This window comes from Desmodus rotundus, chromosome 2 (assembly GCF_022682495.2).
Source record: "Desmodus rotundus isolate HL8 chromosome 2, HLdesRot8A.1, whole genome shotgun sequence".
In the NCBI taxonomy this organism is placed as follows: domain Eukaryota; kingdom Metazoa; phylum Chordata; class Mammalia; order Chiroptera; family Phyllostomidae; genus Desmodus; species Desmodus rotundus.
Genome location: NC_071388.1, coordinates 185,628,676 through 185,645,693, shown reverse-complemented (window position 1 = coordinate 185,645,693; position 17,018 = coordinate 185,628,676). Strand labels below are relative to the sequence as shown.

Sequence of the window (17,018 nt, the reverse complement as noted above, 5' to 3'; positions counted from 1 at the left end):
CTTGACTGTTTCATAAGCAAAAGCCCACCCAAACAAAGGAGGAATGGGTGCCTCCCCCATCACTGCTTTTCAGCCTGCAGCACTGCAGCCAATAGCCATGATTTCCATTCAAAAAAACAAATCTCAGCTACACACAGACAAACATGCTGAGCAAAAGAAATAATGTGTGCAGTATGCTCGTTGCTTACTTTCTCCTAGAATACATGATGCATTTTTATGGAGGGTGGTGTAGCAAGGGAAGAACCACATTCAAATGAAACCCAACATCATTTTCCTCTACAGTGTCATTTCAAAAGCCAGATAAAAGCCAAATGAGGAAACAGGGGAAAAGAGTGCACAGCGTAGCTTTGTGAAAACCACCCTCCATTTCGCACTGCAGCAGGGAGGTCACACCCAGGCATCCCAATAGCTTCTCTCCTCACAGAAAATTAACTGGTAAGTGCTTCTTGTTTGTTTTTCTCAAACTGATACATTTGCGGCTGACCTGAGGAGGATTTCTGCAGACAATTTATTTCCAAAATGATATTTGGACTAACTACCAGTGGCCAAAAAGAAAAGGGACTCCTGGTAGTTTATGAAAAGCTCTATGTGAAGCTTCATATTTTTGGTCCTGTCAAAAGTGTTGAGGGAAGATCATCGCAGGCTTTGCTGCAGCTGCTGATTAAATCAAAAACACTGGAAGAGAACATAAGGGCACAAAGAACTTTCTGTAATTTCCTCGCTTTTACCTAGAAAATGACGGCTCATAAATGTGGATTTTAAGCAGCAGTGACTCAGAAATAATCAAGTATCATTTGTGCAAAGCCCACTGTAGAGAAATCTAATAGGAGAAAATGGTACTCGGAGATGAAAATTGATTTTGCCCTCCTTAGATTACAAAGTAAGAAAAAAGTTCTAAATTGAGTTGTAATGTAGTTTGGTTGATTTTCCCACCTCTTCTCTTTTTTAAGATGAATAGCTTGTGGTTCTTCAAAACAAACATTTCTTTGTGGTTGCTCTTTGAAATCTCCTAATCAATTGCCTGTTCGAGGAGTTGGTACCTGGGCCCTGCTAATGAAGCACAAATGGCTAAAGGCAGGGAAGAAGCTGGGAGGAAAGGTTCAGCTAACTCGATTGTTCCAATGGTAGTCAGATAACTGCAAGCAGCAATTGCTTTTCGTCTGATAGTTTCACATTTCCTTCCAATGAAGCTAATGAAAACCAAATGAAGGTTTGATAACCGGACTTTCATCAGCAATTACTCTCTGAAATTGGCCCTTTGCACTTAAAGCGAACTCGTTCACCCAAGCTTCCACAAACTTGATGCTAAATGAATCCACTATTATATTTTTGTCTGTTTTGTGAAAAAAAAAAAAAAACTCCAAAGGACCTTTCTCTGGGTTTCAAAGTACCTACTTCAAATAATTCTTCTTACTGAATACTTCTCATCATGCCTGCCCATCTTCCAGACACAAGTTGGCTTTTTTTTTCATAGCCTTTATGTATGATTTTACCTGAGACTTGTTTAGTTTATAAAAGAATGTCAGACATTTCCTATGTTACTTGACCACTAAGTGTCATCGCCCTGAGATGGATATTTAACGTGACATTCCGTTTTCAAAGGGCACAGCACTGGGAGCTAGCCTGCGGAAGTAATGAATTGAAAGAATCAGAAACAATCTAAATATCCAACAGTAGGAGGCTAGTTAAGGAATTTAGTATTTATCATCTCAATGAAGTGATTTGCAGTCATTAGGAAATCATAATTTAGAGGGTTATGTAGCATCACGGATGGGTGCTTATAATGTTAATAATGATTATAATATAAAAAGTAAATACGGTTGAAAACAGTGTAGAGAATATGCACAATTGAAAATAGTTGTGTTGGGCTGATGATGTGCTGATGGTGACTTGATGGTGTGTTGGAAAGGAAAAGGGAAGGAAAAACTTTTCCTCTACCCTCTTAGTGCAGTTCCTGAGGTCCTGTGAATTAAATTGACAAAAGACAAATTAGTGAGAAAAACACAAACATTTAGTCACATTTTTATTAATGTACATAGAGGAGTTCACAGAAAAATGTGACTCAAAGAGAGTTAGAATTTGGGGCTTATAAACCATCTAAATAGCAGAAAAGAAGGTAGAAAAGGGCACTTAAAGGAACACAAATGACTTACTAAGAAGAAAAGAGGAGGGGGGAGAAAGAGCATTTATGGGAAAACTAATGACTTTTTAATGAGAGGAGAATAGCCCTGACCAGAGTGGCTCAGTTGGTTGTGCTTCATCCCACAAAGCGAAAGGTCACCAGTTCAATTCCTGGTCAGGGTACTGCCTGGGTTGCGGGTTCAGTCCCCAGTTGGGCTGCAAACGAGAGGCAACCAGTTGATGTTTCTCTCTCACATTAATGTTTTTCTCCCTCCCTAACTCTCTCTCTAAAATAAAGAAAGAAAGAAAGAAAGAAAGAAAGAAAGAAAGAAAGAAAGAAAGAAAACCTTTAACAAAAATTAAGAGGAAAATAGGTGGCAAGTTTTTGTGTCATGTCTGTTTAGGTGTGTATAAGAGCCAGTCTTCCCAGGTTGCTTCCTGGGAGGGTCTTTATGACAATTGACTCTCTCTGAGACCTCAAATGCCTTCTGCTAAAAATAATTTTTATGCCACAGTGGCATGTGCTGGATCCCTATGGGTAATACATCCTTTCTCCCTGCTCCCCCATCAACTTTCTCTAATAGTCCATTACTTTTATAATTTAGAAACTTTATAATATTGAAAATTCCTGTCATTTTTCTGCGGGTCACAGAAAGTTAAGTCTTTCAGTCTGGTGTGGACTCCAGTTTTAATTCATCTGGTTTCTTTGGGGACACTAACTTCAGTAAAGCGTTCTGCCTCAAAAAAAAACAAAAAACAAAAAACAAAAAACAAAAAAGCCTTCTAATGAACCTAGTAAAAACCAAGACACCAATAAAAACTGATAGTATAAAAATTTTAAAGATAGAAAAAAAAGTGACTAGTTAAATGAAGATTACTAACATAGCATTCTTTTAAATTGGACAATTTCCAACTATGCTTCAAATCTATGGTTGCACAATATCTTTAGACTTGTTTTCATTATTTCTGTTTCCCCGGAGCTGTAATTCTAAATCTGCCTCTAATGTTTTCATGGCTTGGAGCAGAACAAATTCTCGGGATCTCAGTTTCTTTTCCTCTAAAACAAGGATTTTCAGTCTTTTTCAACTCATGGCACACATAAACTAATCACAAAAATTCTGCGGCACACCCTGACTGGTGTGGCTCAGTTGGTTGGGCGTCACCCCGCAAAGCACCCCCGGTTGGATTCCTGGTTCAGTCCCTGGTTGGGGCGCGTATGAGAAACAACCGACCAGATGTCTCTCTCCTTCTTTTTCTCCCTGTCTTTCCCCCTCTCTTAAAAAAAAAAAAAAAAAAAAAAAGGAAAATCTCAAAAAAATAAATAAAATTCTTAGGCCCACCAAAAAATATGTTGTATTTTTTGTCAATCTGACAAAAAAAAAATAGGTGTAATTTTGACTTGTTCACAGCAGGCAGCTATTGTAGTGTTGGCTGTTGTCATATTTTTATTTGACAGTCTGAGGGAAAAGAGGCCGGCGCCCCTGACTAAACAGTCAGGTATTGCATGGTTTAGCATTCTTGCGGCACACCCGTGTGCTGTGGCATGCCGGTTGAAAATTGCTGCTGAAAAAGAAATCTGACAAGTTAGATTTCTCCCAGCTTTTCATTCCCCACCCCCACCACCTTTCTAATCGCTGCTTATGAAGTCATTGCTTGGTGTGATATATGTAATCGGTATTTAGCACATACAATGGATACCAAATAAATATTTAGTGAAACACATCTTTTATTCAGGCTATATTTTTATATTTTTCAATTATCATAGTATGTTCTGATTATTCCATTGATACTCAAATATGATGGTAAAAAATCTCTTCATTGTGAAAGAAAATGGTGTCAGTAGGAACAAACTACGCATGATTCAGGCAGCACGTTCTGCTGGAAATGATGTAGTCTTCTTTTCAGCCATATCGGTCAATGATTAATTGGAGGGTAGGGGGCAGGGGTTAAATGGAACCTGAGAAGGTGGTGGGAGAGCCAACCATCCAATCTTGGTCGCATTGGCCCTTTGCGCAGCAAACACAACAAACTAGCCCATGTGAACCTAAGTGTGTGAAATGCTGTGTACAGCCATTTTCTGCAGGACTAATGCACACAAAACTTGGTTTGTGATAAAGGAGTTCCTGAAATCAAATAAATAAGGCATATTAGAGCTTTTGAATGGCTGACATTTTGTTTTGTTCTGTTTTACAAATCTCCGTTTTCACCTCCATGTTTAAGCAAAGGAAGAGGGAAGTTGGAAAATGTGGTTCCTTGTTTGGAATTCTGCTCTTTTCCATTTTTGGAGGGAAGGGAGGTTGTTTCTCCTTAACTAAGAGAAGCCACCTTTATGTGCAACATTCAATCAAGCAAATATTGACTGAACCCTCAGCTAGTGTGGTGGAAGAAGACACAAGGATTTTAAAGGGAGATTCTTGACCTAAGGAAGCTTAGACTTGTGCTGTCTGGGAGACACAATTAAGCTATTAAACTAAAAAGTGTTAGAAGTGTCTGGTACCTACAGAACATGGAGTTTAGGAAAGGGACGAATGGATACGGACAGTGATATGCAAGGGAAGTTCAGGGAGGAGGTGAGAGAGAGGTGGGTATCCGTGTTCCACTGTGAGTCCAGTGAGATGAGAAGATCTGGACTTGACTGAACAACTGATGGGGTGCGTCCACCAGAATTCCTTCTCGGCCTGAGGAGCCTTGTGGGAGAACTCACTAGGAGGGAGGAACCCAGAACAGGCTTTGACCTCTGAGAGGAGAGAGGATATGAGAACAGCCTGCAAGTGAAAGTGCAAATCATTGTTTCCATTAAAACATCAGGGCACAAACAGCCCTATTTTGGGTCTCATGTAACAAAGAAAATCATAACAGAAGAGAATTCTCTAGCCCACAGTGCTCCCTCCATCCCAAAGCGCTACCTAGCTTTTACAAGGCAAGTAGCCCGGTGCTCGGGCAGTACGCCGGACAGAGTGTTGGTGCCCAAGGGGAGCAAACTTGTGTATAAACATGTAATTCACCTCCTGGAGGCTCCAGAAATACTTTGTAGTGCATTTTCTTAAGTGTGATATATTTATTGGGAAAACACAGAGGTGTACCACATCAACTAGTGGGGATACCCCATTGAACCCTGAATTGAAACTCCAAATACTCCCCCATTTGTGTCCACTGTCAACTGGGGAAATTTTCAGGTTGCAACAGAAATATATTTATATGCACTTCACATTTTTCACTGTGATACTTTTGAAAACACTATCACTTGCTCTCCTCTAGGGAATCCATGTGTAACTCAATTCTACAGTGAAGGTTCTTACTTGAGTCCCGAAAACCTGTAATATCACTGCTGCTGATCTACCTGCAGTATTTCAGAATTTAACCAATACAGTTGATATGGCTGCACTTAAAGCCAGGCTAACCCAACTAATTAGCCTGGGAAATTCCCAAGTGGACGTGAAGTGTAGTTTTTAAATTAAAACTGAAGTAGAGTAGGAAGAGAATTCAGGCCCACCAGTGCATTAGGTAGGCATTCTGAGGACACCCAAAACAGGAGGCCTTGTTGGCATCACTGATGACAAGATCCCTACATGACACTATTTCAAGTAAAGTGAAGCCAAGGCAGTGATTAATTTCATAACACATAACGCATTTAGATACACAAATTCTTATTTAACACATAAAGAATTCAGTAAGGAGAGGTCATAGCTTATTCTTGGAGTCAAACAGAAACAAAGCAGATCTCGTGTGTGCTTAAAATGGTTTCCAATGCTACGCTCTCAAGTTCTAATTGTGCATTTTTTTTAATGCAAAAGAATTATTAAAGAATGGTCCCTGGTCAACCAGTCAATCATCTAGTGTAACAACTGAGTCAGTTCGGTTTAGTTCATCAATTGCACATGCTTTGTTTGCATAGAGGAATATAATAGACCTCGTATTCCACAAAAAGTGATCATTATAGACACAGGTAGTGGAATCATTACAAAAGTGTTTGAGGAACACTAGGGGGTGGGTGCATCAGTGCTTGGGAAAAGGCAGAAATAATATTAAAAAGGGAGGACTTCATGGAGAAGGACTTTGAAAGGAGGTGTATGCAACTTGGCAGTTTGGAAAAGATAGAGAATCCAAGCCAAGTGTAATAAGTATGTGCAGGGTTGAATGTTCGTAGAACCAAATTACCCCTACTGGCATGAAAAATAATTTGTATATAAAGTTAGATGATTGCACCTAGAAGAAAGTCCTTATAGATAAGACATCTTGAATTGTTCGCAAAATGTTCTCTTTGGTGGTTTATAATGACAGATCTCTCTTATGCATCAACATAAAACATGGATTACTAATTTAATAAAAGTAGTGAGATATGTTAGTATATAATTGTCTTATATAAATATGTGTTTGATTTGTGGTTTTTGTTCATATACATTATACAGTTAACTATATTAACATTAAAACTATATTAAGCATACTGCCCTGGTGTAGCTTGGTTGGGTGGAGCATTGTCCTGTAACTGAAAGGTTGAAGGTTTGATTCCCATTCAGGGCACATACTTAGGTTATGGGTTCAATCCCTGGTCCAAGAGCATACAGGAGTCAACCTATGGATGCTTCTCTCTTGCACTGATGTTTCTCTCTCTCCCTCCCTCTTCTCTCTCTGGAAGCAATGAAATAATGTCCTTGGGTGACCATTAAAAATAAAAACTATATTCAGCTTACTATAGTTTTGATATTGAGATACTGAGAAAGCACTTCCTTCTTGCAATTTTATTGAGCACCTATATTTCCTTCACTCTGTTCTGTACTTGAGATATGAGGATGAGCAAAACATAGCACCTGCCCTTGAGGCTCTCACAGTTTAGTAAGGGAGATAAACACACTAACAGAGAGGTTCTGTACAAGGGTTAAGAAAGAAATACCTGAGGTCAGACAATCCCAGAAATCCTGGGAGGGCTTCACTGTTTTTGCTAGTTGCCCAGCCACTCTTAGCCACATGGAAATATAATAGTATAATAATAGTACCTCACATGATTGTTGTGAGAATTAAATGTGAAAATGCATGCAAAGTTGCTTAGCCACTTAACAAGTCCCCAGAAATTGTCAGGTATTACCATAATGTGTTAAATAATAATATGTAATTAGATGTGCTTGGTATTTGCTTCCTTTTGAATGTAGTTAGGTGAACTGGTTTTAATTGTAAGCAGTACATGATTAGACAATCATATGGTTTTCAGGGAACTAGGTGCTCTTAATAATAATATGGAGAAAATTTTCCATCATCTTTCCATGGAAGTGGAACCTGTTGTCAATCAAAAGTCCCGGTCTGATGAAGTGCTGGAACAAATTTAACACCTCTCAGGAGGCTAGCTTTCCTAGGTAATCAACATTCTTTTAACACCTTTAATAAAAAGAGGTTCCGAACACAGAATGAATGGAGTTGATGATAATTAAGAACTTAAATTCCCTTCTCAAACTCACCTTTGCCTTCTCAGACAAAAATGAAATATTCGTTATTGTTGAGATGCCCATGAGCATGAATGCCTTTTATCAAAACCCACTAAATACCATACATAGGTAAACAACAGAAGAAGTAGCTAAAAGAAGTAAAAATGATGGCTGTGGAGGTAGGAAGAGAGGGAGAAAGGAAACTGCTATATTTTAAAAAATAGGCTTTGTAGTTATTATTTGACTTTGAAAACTATGTTGTATATTACTTCCAAAACTTTTTTAAAACTAATTTTAACAATAGGAGAGGAAATAATGTGGTTTTATGTAATTTTCTGTAAGAAATTATTATAGATAACATTGGGGTCTCTCATTATACACGGGAGCACATTATACATGGCAAAATACACTAGTCTTTACACCAGTCGATGAATATTATTGAGATCTACTCTTTGTCAGACACTGTGACAGGCTCTGGCATAGGGAGACACACTAAACTGCAGCCTGGTGGGAGAGAGACATTCATCAAATGCGCATTCAAATAAATAACTGGACGTTGTAAGTGAAGCGTGTAGAGCAGGGATCCAGATTTAAAATGTGGGATAGGGTTGTGGACGTCAGGGTTGAGTTCATTAGGAACGTAATATCTAAAAGTACAGCTTACTCTTTAGAATTGTTGGTGATTTTCTCCTTAATTCCAAAACCACTGACAAATTCAGGAAATAAAAGCTTAGTCAAATCAATTGTTTGGTTACTTCATGGAAAATGCTAAGCCGGTTTAAATTACGTATTATATTGTCCAAGTGTAAAGATAATATTAAACATGACTTTTTTGTTTGATTGTCATTCTGCCTCATATAGGCTTTCATTTCATTAACGTTTTGTTTTGAATAACAAAACAAAAACAGTCACCTCTTGAATGATTTTATCCTAATCAACCAACATACATACGAAATATATACTTACTTACAATTCCTTACATGCAGTGACCAAGAAGATGGGAAAAATGTAGAAGATGGCAAAATGCTAAGCTTCTTATCTTGTCAGGGAGGGATGCCTGGCTCTGGAATGGTACCTTACTTATAAACAGGGGACTTCTCCGTTTTTTGCCTTTTGTTTTTTGAGAGATTGAATGGGGGAGGGGGATTTCACCACACAGATGAAGCTGCTTGTTTGGTAGGAGGCATTATATTACAGCACTCTACAAAAGTGGTATCTTCAGGCCCTGGCCGGGTAGCTCAGTTAGTTAGAGCATTATCCCCGTATGCGGTGGTTGCCGGTTCAATCCCCAGTCAGAGCACATACAAGAATCAACCAATGAACGCATAAATAAGTGCAACAACAAATCAATGTTTCTGTCTCTCTCTCTCCCCCTTCCTCTCTTGAGTACAAAAAAAAAAAAAGATTGTAAAGGGTGTTTCTCCATTTTTACTTTATATTAGAATATTTACAAAAACATTCACTCATTTCAATATTCCGTAAACAAAACCTTGGTGTAAAAAAAAATCAGATCTCTTTTCTATTCCATGGCAAATGGAACCTGCTTGAATCCTCTGGTTGCTCTTTAGTAGTTTCCTAAAGAATGACCATTTTTTTCCCTGGCATGTTTTTCTCAGGCAATCAGTAAATAATTTATTCATCAAATTTAAGAGAATGCCCCAACAGAAATTTTGGGGTAGAGCTGGTGTTTTCTCTCTGAGGCCGGCAATGGATGTGTTCTCCGGCTAGCTGTATTATAGCAGTCGGCGAGATTATAGCAAGAAGCCCAGCGATGCTGTACTAATCTTCCTCACAAGAAATGAACTCATTGACACAAATCATTTGATGCAAAATAAATAAACTCCTTTAGTAGAACATTGTCACAGGATCAGAATGTTCTGCTTTTGGAAAGGAAGGAATGAGCATAATGCAGCTTTACCGTAACAGCAGGAAACCGCTGTTTTGCTGCTCACAGTGGTATCTTTTAGCCAATGTTTTCTCTCAGGATAAAACACATCCAAAATGTTATCTAAATCAATCACAAGTAATATCATCAAATGAGCTCTCTGATTAGAACCATCGGTCATTAAATTAACTAGAAACCCAAGAATTTGCTACCTTTCAACAAAGTCATATGTTAGTTATGTGAATTATGTCATAATACACCCTTGTAAAAAAAAGGACCAATAAAAGAAAACAATGACAACATCTCACACTTTTTCGGGTGTTAGTATGAACCAGGCACTGCCCCTGGTTTACTGATGGGCTTTTATCCCTAGATCATGGATGAAATAACTGGGATTAATTGTAATTAAAAAGTAATACAGCACTGGTTAGTGTGGCTCAGTTGGTTGGAGCGGTGCCTGGTAACCAAAATGTTGCAGGTTCGTTCCCAGTCAGGGCACATACCTAGGCTGTGGCCTGGTCCCGCACGGGCTCGAGCCACCACTCCCTCATCAGGACGCATTTTGTCCCAGGTCCGCAGGCAGATAGATCCCCAGGCAGATCCCCAGGGTCCTCCGGGCTTGTAGGAGAGGCACCCTGGTGGTGCTTCTCTCGCGCGCAGTTGTTTCTCTTTCTCTTTTCCTCTTCCTCTAAAAAGCAATGAGAAAAAAATGTCCTCAGATGAGGATTAAAAAAAATGATACAGTACATATGACCACTATCTTTAATTTCAGTATTAGAGGGGATATTTATGTTTTCCTCTTCCCCTTCTAAATTCTCAGCTAGAACTCCTGTAGCAAAAGGCAGACGAACACATTTATTTTACTTTTTATTTATTTACATTAACTATAAACAAATAAATATAAATTACATATTATAAATATCATATTTAAAATTTATATTAATTTTCATTTAAATGACAGAAAAGCATACAAATTTATTTAATACAAGTGTTAAATGACACAGGAGCCTTGAAAAAGAAGGCTTCACAGTGGAAACCCGAGGAAACAGTTAGAGGTGTTTTCATACGAGGGCGGATGAAAAGCGGAGTCATGGAAAAGGGCATTGGCCCAGAGGGCTTAGGAGGTAAGGGCAGTAAACGGGGAAATGTAGCAAGTCCTATGTTTTCAGATTCCTCTCCACTCCCTCTGGCTTCAGAGATAAGGATGCTTCTTTGCTCTGGGTACAGGAGAGGCACCTTTTACATGTGGGTTTTATGACCTGCTTCAGGAAAAAGTCAAAAAGGCCTTTTTAGCCCTGACCTGTGCTCGGTGGGTCCTGCAAGGCGAGAGGTCCTCCACTGATTCCCAGTCAGGGCACATGCCTGAGCTGCAGCTTCGGTCAGGTCAGTGCACACACGGGAGCCAGCCTATGGATGTTTCTCTCCCTCTCCTTGTCCCTCCCTCCCCCTCTCTCTAAAAAATAAATAAATACAATCTTTTTTTAAAAAGGCCTTCCTATACCTAGTGTTTCTCAAATTCCTTCAGCATAAAATACATAATAGGCCACAGTGCCATATTTGGGGGTAGCATATCCTAAAGCCCGTTGATATCTATTGTTGGATTGAGAAGAAGGCTGTGAAGTAGTACCTACAAATAAGAAAATAGAAAATAGAAAAACACTTACAAACAGAAGTAAAATAGGAAATAGGAGACAGAGAAGAAAATTGCAATAGTAATAGATGCCTGTATCAAGCACTGAGCTTCACTTAATTGCCTCATTTCATCCTCACAGCTGCCCAATAAAGTAAATAGTATTATCCTTATTTTACAGGTGGAGAAATTGAAGCTTAGAGCTTTTAGCTAATTTCCTAAGGCCACACAGGTAGGTGAAAAATAGTACTGCAATTAGAAACCAAGGTCTGTCTGACTCCAGGGCTCTGTCATTTTTAACTGCTATAAATTACTGCCCAGAAATGCTTGTGATTGTTTACATGCAAGCGCTTGCTGAGAAAGGACTAGTGGGAAGGAGGGAGGTTTAACAAAGGAAGAGATAAGGCGACAGAAGAGAAAGAACACGGAGGGGTATGCAGAAATAAAACTCCAGTCTATGTAAACACCCTAGAAATATTTAGATATCCCGAGGGCGAGTGGAGGCGAGGAGAGTCACAGATTAGATATAACAGCAACTTCTTTGGGGCTGCTGTAACTTCTCTTTATCCTGCTTTGCTTTGCTCAGGCAGATAGTATCCTCAGGCCAAGGAAGACATTCTGGGTTCTCAAATTGCACTCAGGCAAAAGCACCACATCTAACCAATTATTTTGTTGTTTGTGGATGGCTAGAACATTGGTTTAGCTCCCTTTTCTGTCTGAGTAGCTGCATCAGGGATTAAAGTGGCCTCTCGGTCTAATTGCAAAAAAAAAAAAAAAAAAAAAAAAAGTGGGGGGTGGGGAAGGGAAAGCTGAACGTATTTGATTACCATGTTAATGTTCTAGTTGTGCAAAACAATTACAGTAATCTTGCTTATTGGTCCTCATTTCCAACTGTCATACTAAGGACCTGGGTTCTGACACCCTATCTTTAGAGAGAACAAATAAGGATGAAGGGAAGGGAGGCTGGGGTCCCTAAAGAAAGAATTTCCCTCGGCAGTATCAAACTTGAGGTCGTATCAGAATTCCTTCCCCTGAAGCCCTTCCCTGCTCGCCTGGTATTGCGCTTGAACACACACACTCCCAATCCCCTTCCCTCCCCATTCCCCTAAGTGAGCGCTTCCCCACCCCTACGTTCAGTTCCATCACTATCCTAGAAATGGAAAGTAAATTTAGGTTTTGGAAATTGAATGGGCCAGGAAGAAACTTCATGTACATTTTTTAAAAACCTTACCACATCCCCACCCTTCTCTCTCTACTCTCATTTCTCCTCCCAAAGTCAGACCAATACTGTCGGACTAAAGACTTATTAAAGATAATCTTTTTTTAAAAACTCCAAGCTCATACATACAGGGAACAGATTGGTGGTGTGGGGAATGGATGAAGCGGGTGGAAAGGTACAAACTTATAAAATAAATGAGTCCTGGGGATGTCACGTACGGCATGGTGACTATAGTCAATAATACTGTATCAATAATACTGTCCAATAATACTGCTAAGAGATTAGATCTTAAAGGTTCTTATCACAAGAAAAAAATTTGGTAACCATGTGTGGTGATGGATGTTAACTAGACTTACTACAGTGATCATTTCATAATATAGACAAATGTCAGATCATTTTGTGGTGAATCTGAAAGTAATATAATGTTATGTGTCAATTATACCTCAATAAAAAAAGAAAGAAAATGAAAAACAAAATAATTTTATACAGATAAATTGTAACTCATGTACAAATATAAAATTAACATGTTTCAAAAGTTTTTACCGAACCTATTAATTATGAGAAAACCCATAAAATATTATATTTAAAAAGAGAATTCAAAATATCACATGGATATATACACCATCAGGAATGTCGAAAGGAATTTATAAACAGTTGCAGAACAGGCCAGTACACAGGGCAATAATCAGTTGCATTCTGCTGGACACAGTTTATTTGGATTTCTACGGACGAGGATCATTTGCAGGAGTGTGAGTTGCGTACAACTTACACAACTGTAAAATAAAACACCTCACAGACAACAGCAGAGAGAACCTGAAAGGATGCACCAGGTAGGATGCCCAGGAATCTTTTCGCCCATTTTGAAGTCCTTTACAATTTTTCCTGACAGAGAGACCCCGCTATACTGGAAAAAATTATGTTATCCCTCTTCATATGTAACACAATACAAAAAAATACTAAACGAAAACCCACAAATTTCATAAAGGAAGTAAAATATCTCTTTCCAGAATTTTGTATTGCAAAACTACTGTTTTACTGCGTCTGCTTTGCTGTTCTAGCTTAGTCTGTTTTTGTAGTAGTCCTCTCCTGTTAACTTGGTTCTTGGCCATATTGGTGACCTCTGTAGTAAGGTCCTGTTACATGCCCAACCTCCGGTGAGGCCAACAGCTGAGTATTAATAAAATAATTCTAAAAAGAAAACGGGCCCTGGCTGGTGTGGCTCAGTGGATTGAGCGCTGGCCTTCGAACTAAAGGGTCCCCGGTTTGATTTCCCATCAGGGCACATGCCTGGGTTGTAGGCCAGACCCCCAGTAGGGGGTGCACAAGAGGCAACCACACATTGATGTTTCTTTCCCTCTCTTTCTCCCTCCCTTCCCTTCTCTAAAAATAAATAACTCTTTTTAAAAATCTGTAAAATCTTTAAAAAATTTTTTAAAAAGGAGAAACATTATATAGCACTCTCACTATACATGGGGAAAATATCTGAACTAAAGCCCAACTGTTAGTCTTATTTCTCAGAACACCTACATGCCATAAATCACATCTCCCAGTGCGTCTCTGTGTCAAGGCCACAGCGCTGGTTTTAGTTCTGATGTCCTGCCGCAGTGTGTCGAGACTTTGGGCAGTGTGGCCCTTTAAACACAGTGTGAGTTGCCTCCTTGAAAGCACTTCAGGTATTTGCTGGCTGTTTTAGTTAAAAGGATAATTTTTATTATTCAATGCAAAATGACTAATTATAAATTTAAACAAATTATTTTAAATAAAATTTGCTTAGGGAACCAGCAGCACTTTTCATTTGAAAATGAGAAGGCGAAGGCCCGACAAGAGGATGAAAATGAAAAATTGAAGGCTCTGGGTTATACTTTGTTCAACTTTCTCTGATTCCAAGCTGCGAGTGGAAATACAGAGTATAGTGAAGGAGAATGTTAAGAGTGCCCTGAGACGACAGCAGTGTGTGTCTTAGGGTGACACTTGCTCTTAGGACTATGTCCTGTTAGCCACGAGCACCGCCAGCAAGCCACCAGTGTTTGCCTGGAGGTCACAATCACAGCAAAGCAGCTGTTTTGCGGTTATCACACCCACGCCCATTAGGACAAAACTGATGCAATGTATTTCCGTATTTATTTAGGTTCCTCTCGGTTCTTGTTCTGATCCTGATTTCTACATTCTGACTCCTGACTGATCGTCTCCTGCAGCTTCACTCATCTCTGGTTTCCTTGAGTGAGTATTGACTTGGGTAGTAAATAAGCTATATTTTCTGACATGTGGCTTCATACAGCCTGTGGACCTCTTCAAGGGTGGTAAAGCATCAGTTCTCCTGGTTTCAAGTTGGCCTGATTCTATGTGGTGAGTCCTTCCCTCCTAGGCCCTCAGCTGCAGCTGCACCCCTTTCCTCAAGCTCACTCTATAGCTAAGTGCCCTGAAGTCCTTGCATTCAAAAGGATCTCTACCGCTCCTTCCAGGAACCCAGCAGCACTAACTCCAACATTTCCTGGCTCAGGTTCGTGAAGATTAATGATTTGATTGCTAAAATAATTCAGGATTCAGATTCTCCTGACTTGCAGTAAGAAAGAAAACAAGCAAAAAGTCAAACCAAGTTTAATCCTGGTGATAATGGTAGGAGCTTGTGTTTAGTAGATAAAATTATTAACATATAGGAAAATCATATTTTAGATCTTTCTCACTGGTTCCTTTAATAGACATTTATTGACCCTATTCAATATTCTAGGAATTGTTCTAGCAACTAAGGATATAGCAGAGAATAAAAAGAGAGAAAGTTTTGGTACTCAGAGTTTACACTGTACATCTAATGAGGTTTCTTAGAGTAAGGAGGTAAATAATTAATGATTTAAGAGTTCAACTTTATGGAGGGGAAAACTTTAAGAGTCTAATTGGTATGCTAATGTATGTGCTCTCACTTAATCACAGATAGAGTAACCATTAAACTGGGAGCAGCAACTTGAAATAAAGGCATAGTGCTCCAAAAGGTATATAACCTTGCAAATCTTACAGTTACGCAGTAACGAATGTCCTGGCCCCCATTCCCCCTCCCCCAAATTTTATTATGGAAAAACTCAAACATTCAGAGAAATTGAAAGAATAGTGCAGAGAATGATCTTACACCTATTGTCTGGATCAATTGTTAACATTTTGCTATATCGGGCTGATCTATAGTTCTTTATATATAATGTATATATATATACATACATATATATTTTTTAAATTTCTTATTTGAAAATAATTTTAAGATTACAGAAAAGTTGCAAGAAAATACAAAGAATCCTCGCATGTCCCCTCTACCTAGCCTGTAACAGTTTTGCTCCATTTGCTCCTGTATTCTCTCTCTGCATGTTTGTATATAGTTTTTCAGAATTGTTTTTCCTATATATTTTAGTGTCTATTTTTTTAAAACAAGGACATTATTGTACATAACCACTGTATACTTATCAATTACAGGAAATTTAGAATTGATCTAATATTTTTACCTAATCTACAATCCCTATTCCAATGTTGTCAACTGATCCAATAATGCTCCCTTGGGCATTTAATTTGTCTCCGATACAGGATGCAGTCCAGCATCATATGTTACATTTAGTTGTCAGGTCTCTTCAGTTTCTTTTAATCTGGAACATTTCCACAGTCTGTCTCTGTCCTTGATGACATTGGCACTTTTTAAATTTTAGTTTTTGCTAATTTTATTTAAAAAAATTTTTATAATCTGTATTTATTGTTATTCTATTACAGTTGTCCCAATTTTTCCCCCTTTGCCCTCCTCCTTCCAACCCGCTCCCATCCCAGGAAGGAAACAAAACTTTAAAAAAAATGTGTTCCTCATTTGGAAGTTATTTGACGTCCATCCACGTTGTCACAGGTTGAGTTATCCTAGAAGACTCTGAGAAAGAGTTTAATAATCAGGTGTTTATTAGCTTGTGCCCTTAAGATCCATATCTGTGTGTGTGTGGAAGGTGGGTGAGTGCGACGACCGGGCAGGGGGAGAAATTGAGCTGCAAGGTAGGACTGACAGCCAGAGCAGACTTGAAAGCTAAAATGGGCCCATCAGAATTTTCTCCCATTGGACCAGAGTTTGCCAGGCCTTGTACTTCCATTTCAGTGTTCACTGAAGGACGTGACCTTGGGTGACAAAGGGGTGGGGTGCAGGGTGCCTGTCATGTAGTCGCAGCAGTCCCTTAAGGGCGGCTAGCTACAAGCTCTCTCTGACTGCTTTCCCACGAGCTAGGGTAACAAGTTTTTTCTTGAAGGAGGAAATGTGTTTCTGTTCATCATATTTTGTGATAAGAATCAGGGTATACATTCCCAGCTTGACAAGTACAATGTGTATATAACTTTTCAGAATTGTTTGAAAAATTTCTAGACTTCCACCCTAAAAACTTCAGCACTCAACCCCCCCAAAAAAGAACGTTCTCCTACAAAACAATATCATTAAGACACCTAAGAAAATGAAAAACACTTTCTTAATGATATCCAATCCATATCAAATTTCTACAATTATTCTCAAAATACCTCTCATAGCTTTTTTTCTTTCATAGCCTTTTAAAATCAGTATCTAATCAGTGGTCACATATTACTCAGTTTTTGTATCTTTTCTCTTAATCTGGAATAATCCCTGTGTTTGTTTTTCTATGACAAATATTTGCTACAAAGACCAGGCCTGATGTCTTGAAGAACCTTTCTACTTTTCAGAGTGTTTTTCACATTTGAAAGTCATAAGACAATATCATGAGAACT

The 17,018-nt window shown here is 38.8% G+C and overlaps 1 protein-coding gene across 7 annotated transcripts in view; it reads left to right on the top strand.

Annotated features, from left to right (window-relative positions):
• The window catches only part of CMKLR2 (chemerin chemokine-like receptor 2), a 79,151-nt gene that overhangs the window by 37,722 nt on the left and 24,411 nt on the right, over positions 1-17,018 (top strand). For 2 of the 7 annotated variants that reach the window (XM_045198512.2, XM_045198511.2), the window contains exon 2: positions 14,401-14,492. The gene's annotated coding sequence lies outside the window, so the exon portion shown is untranslated. Of the gene's footprint in view, positions 1-282; positions 436-11,234; positions 11,286-13,030; positions 13,103-14,400; positions 14,493-17,018 lie in introns of those variants that run through there. The other 5 variants (XM_045198508.2, XM_024564263.3, XM_045198510.2 and 2 more) reach the window with 5 other exon arrangements.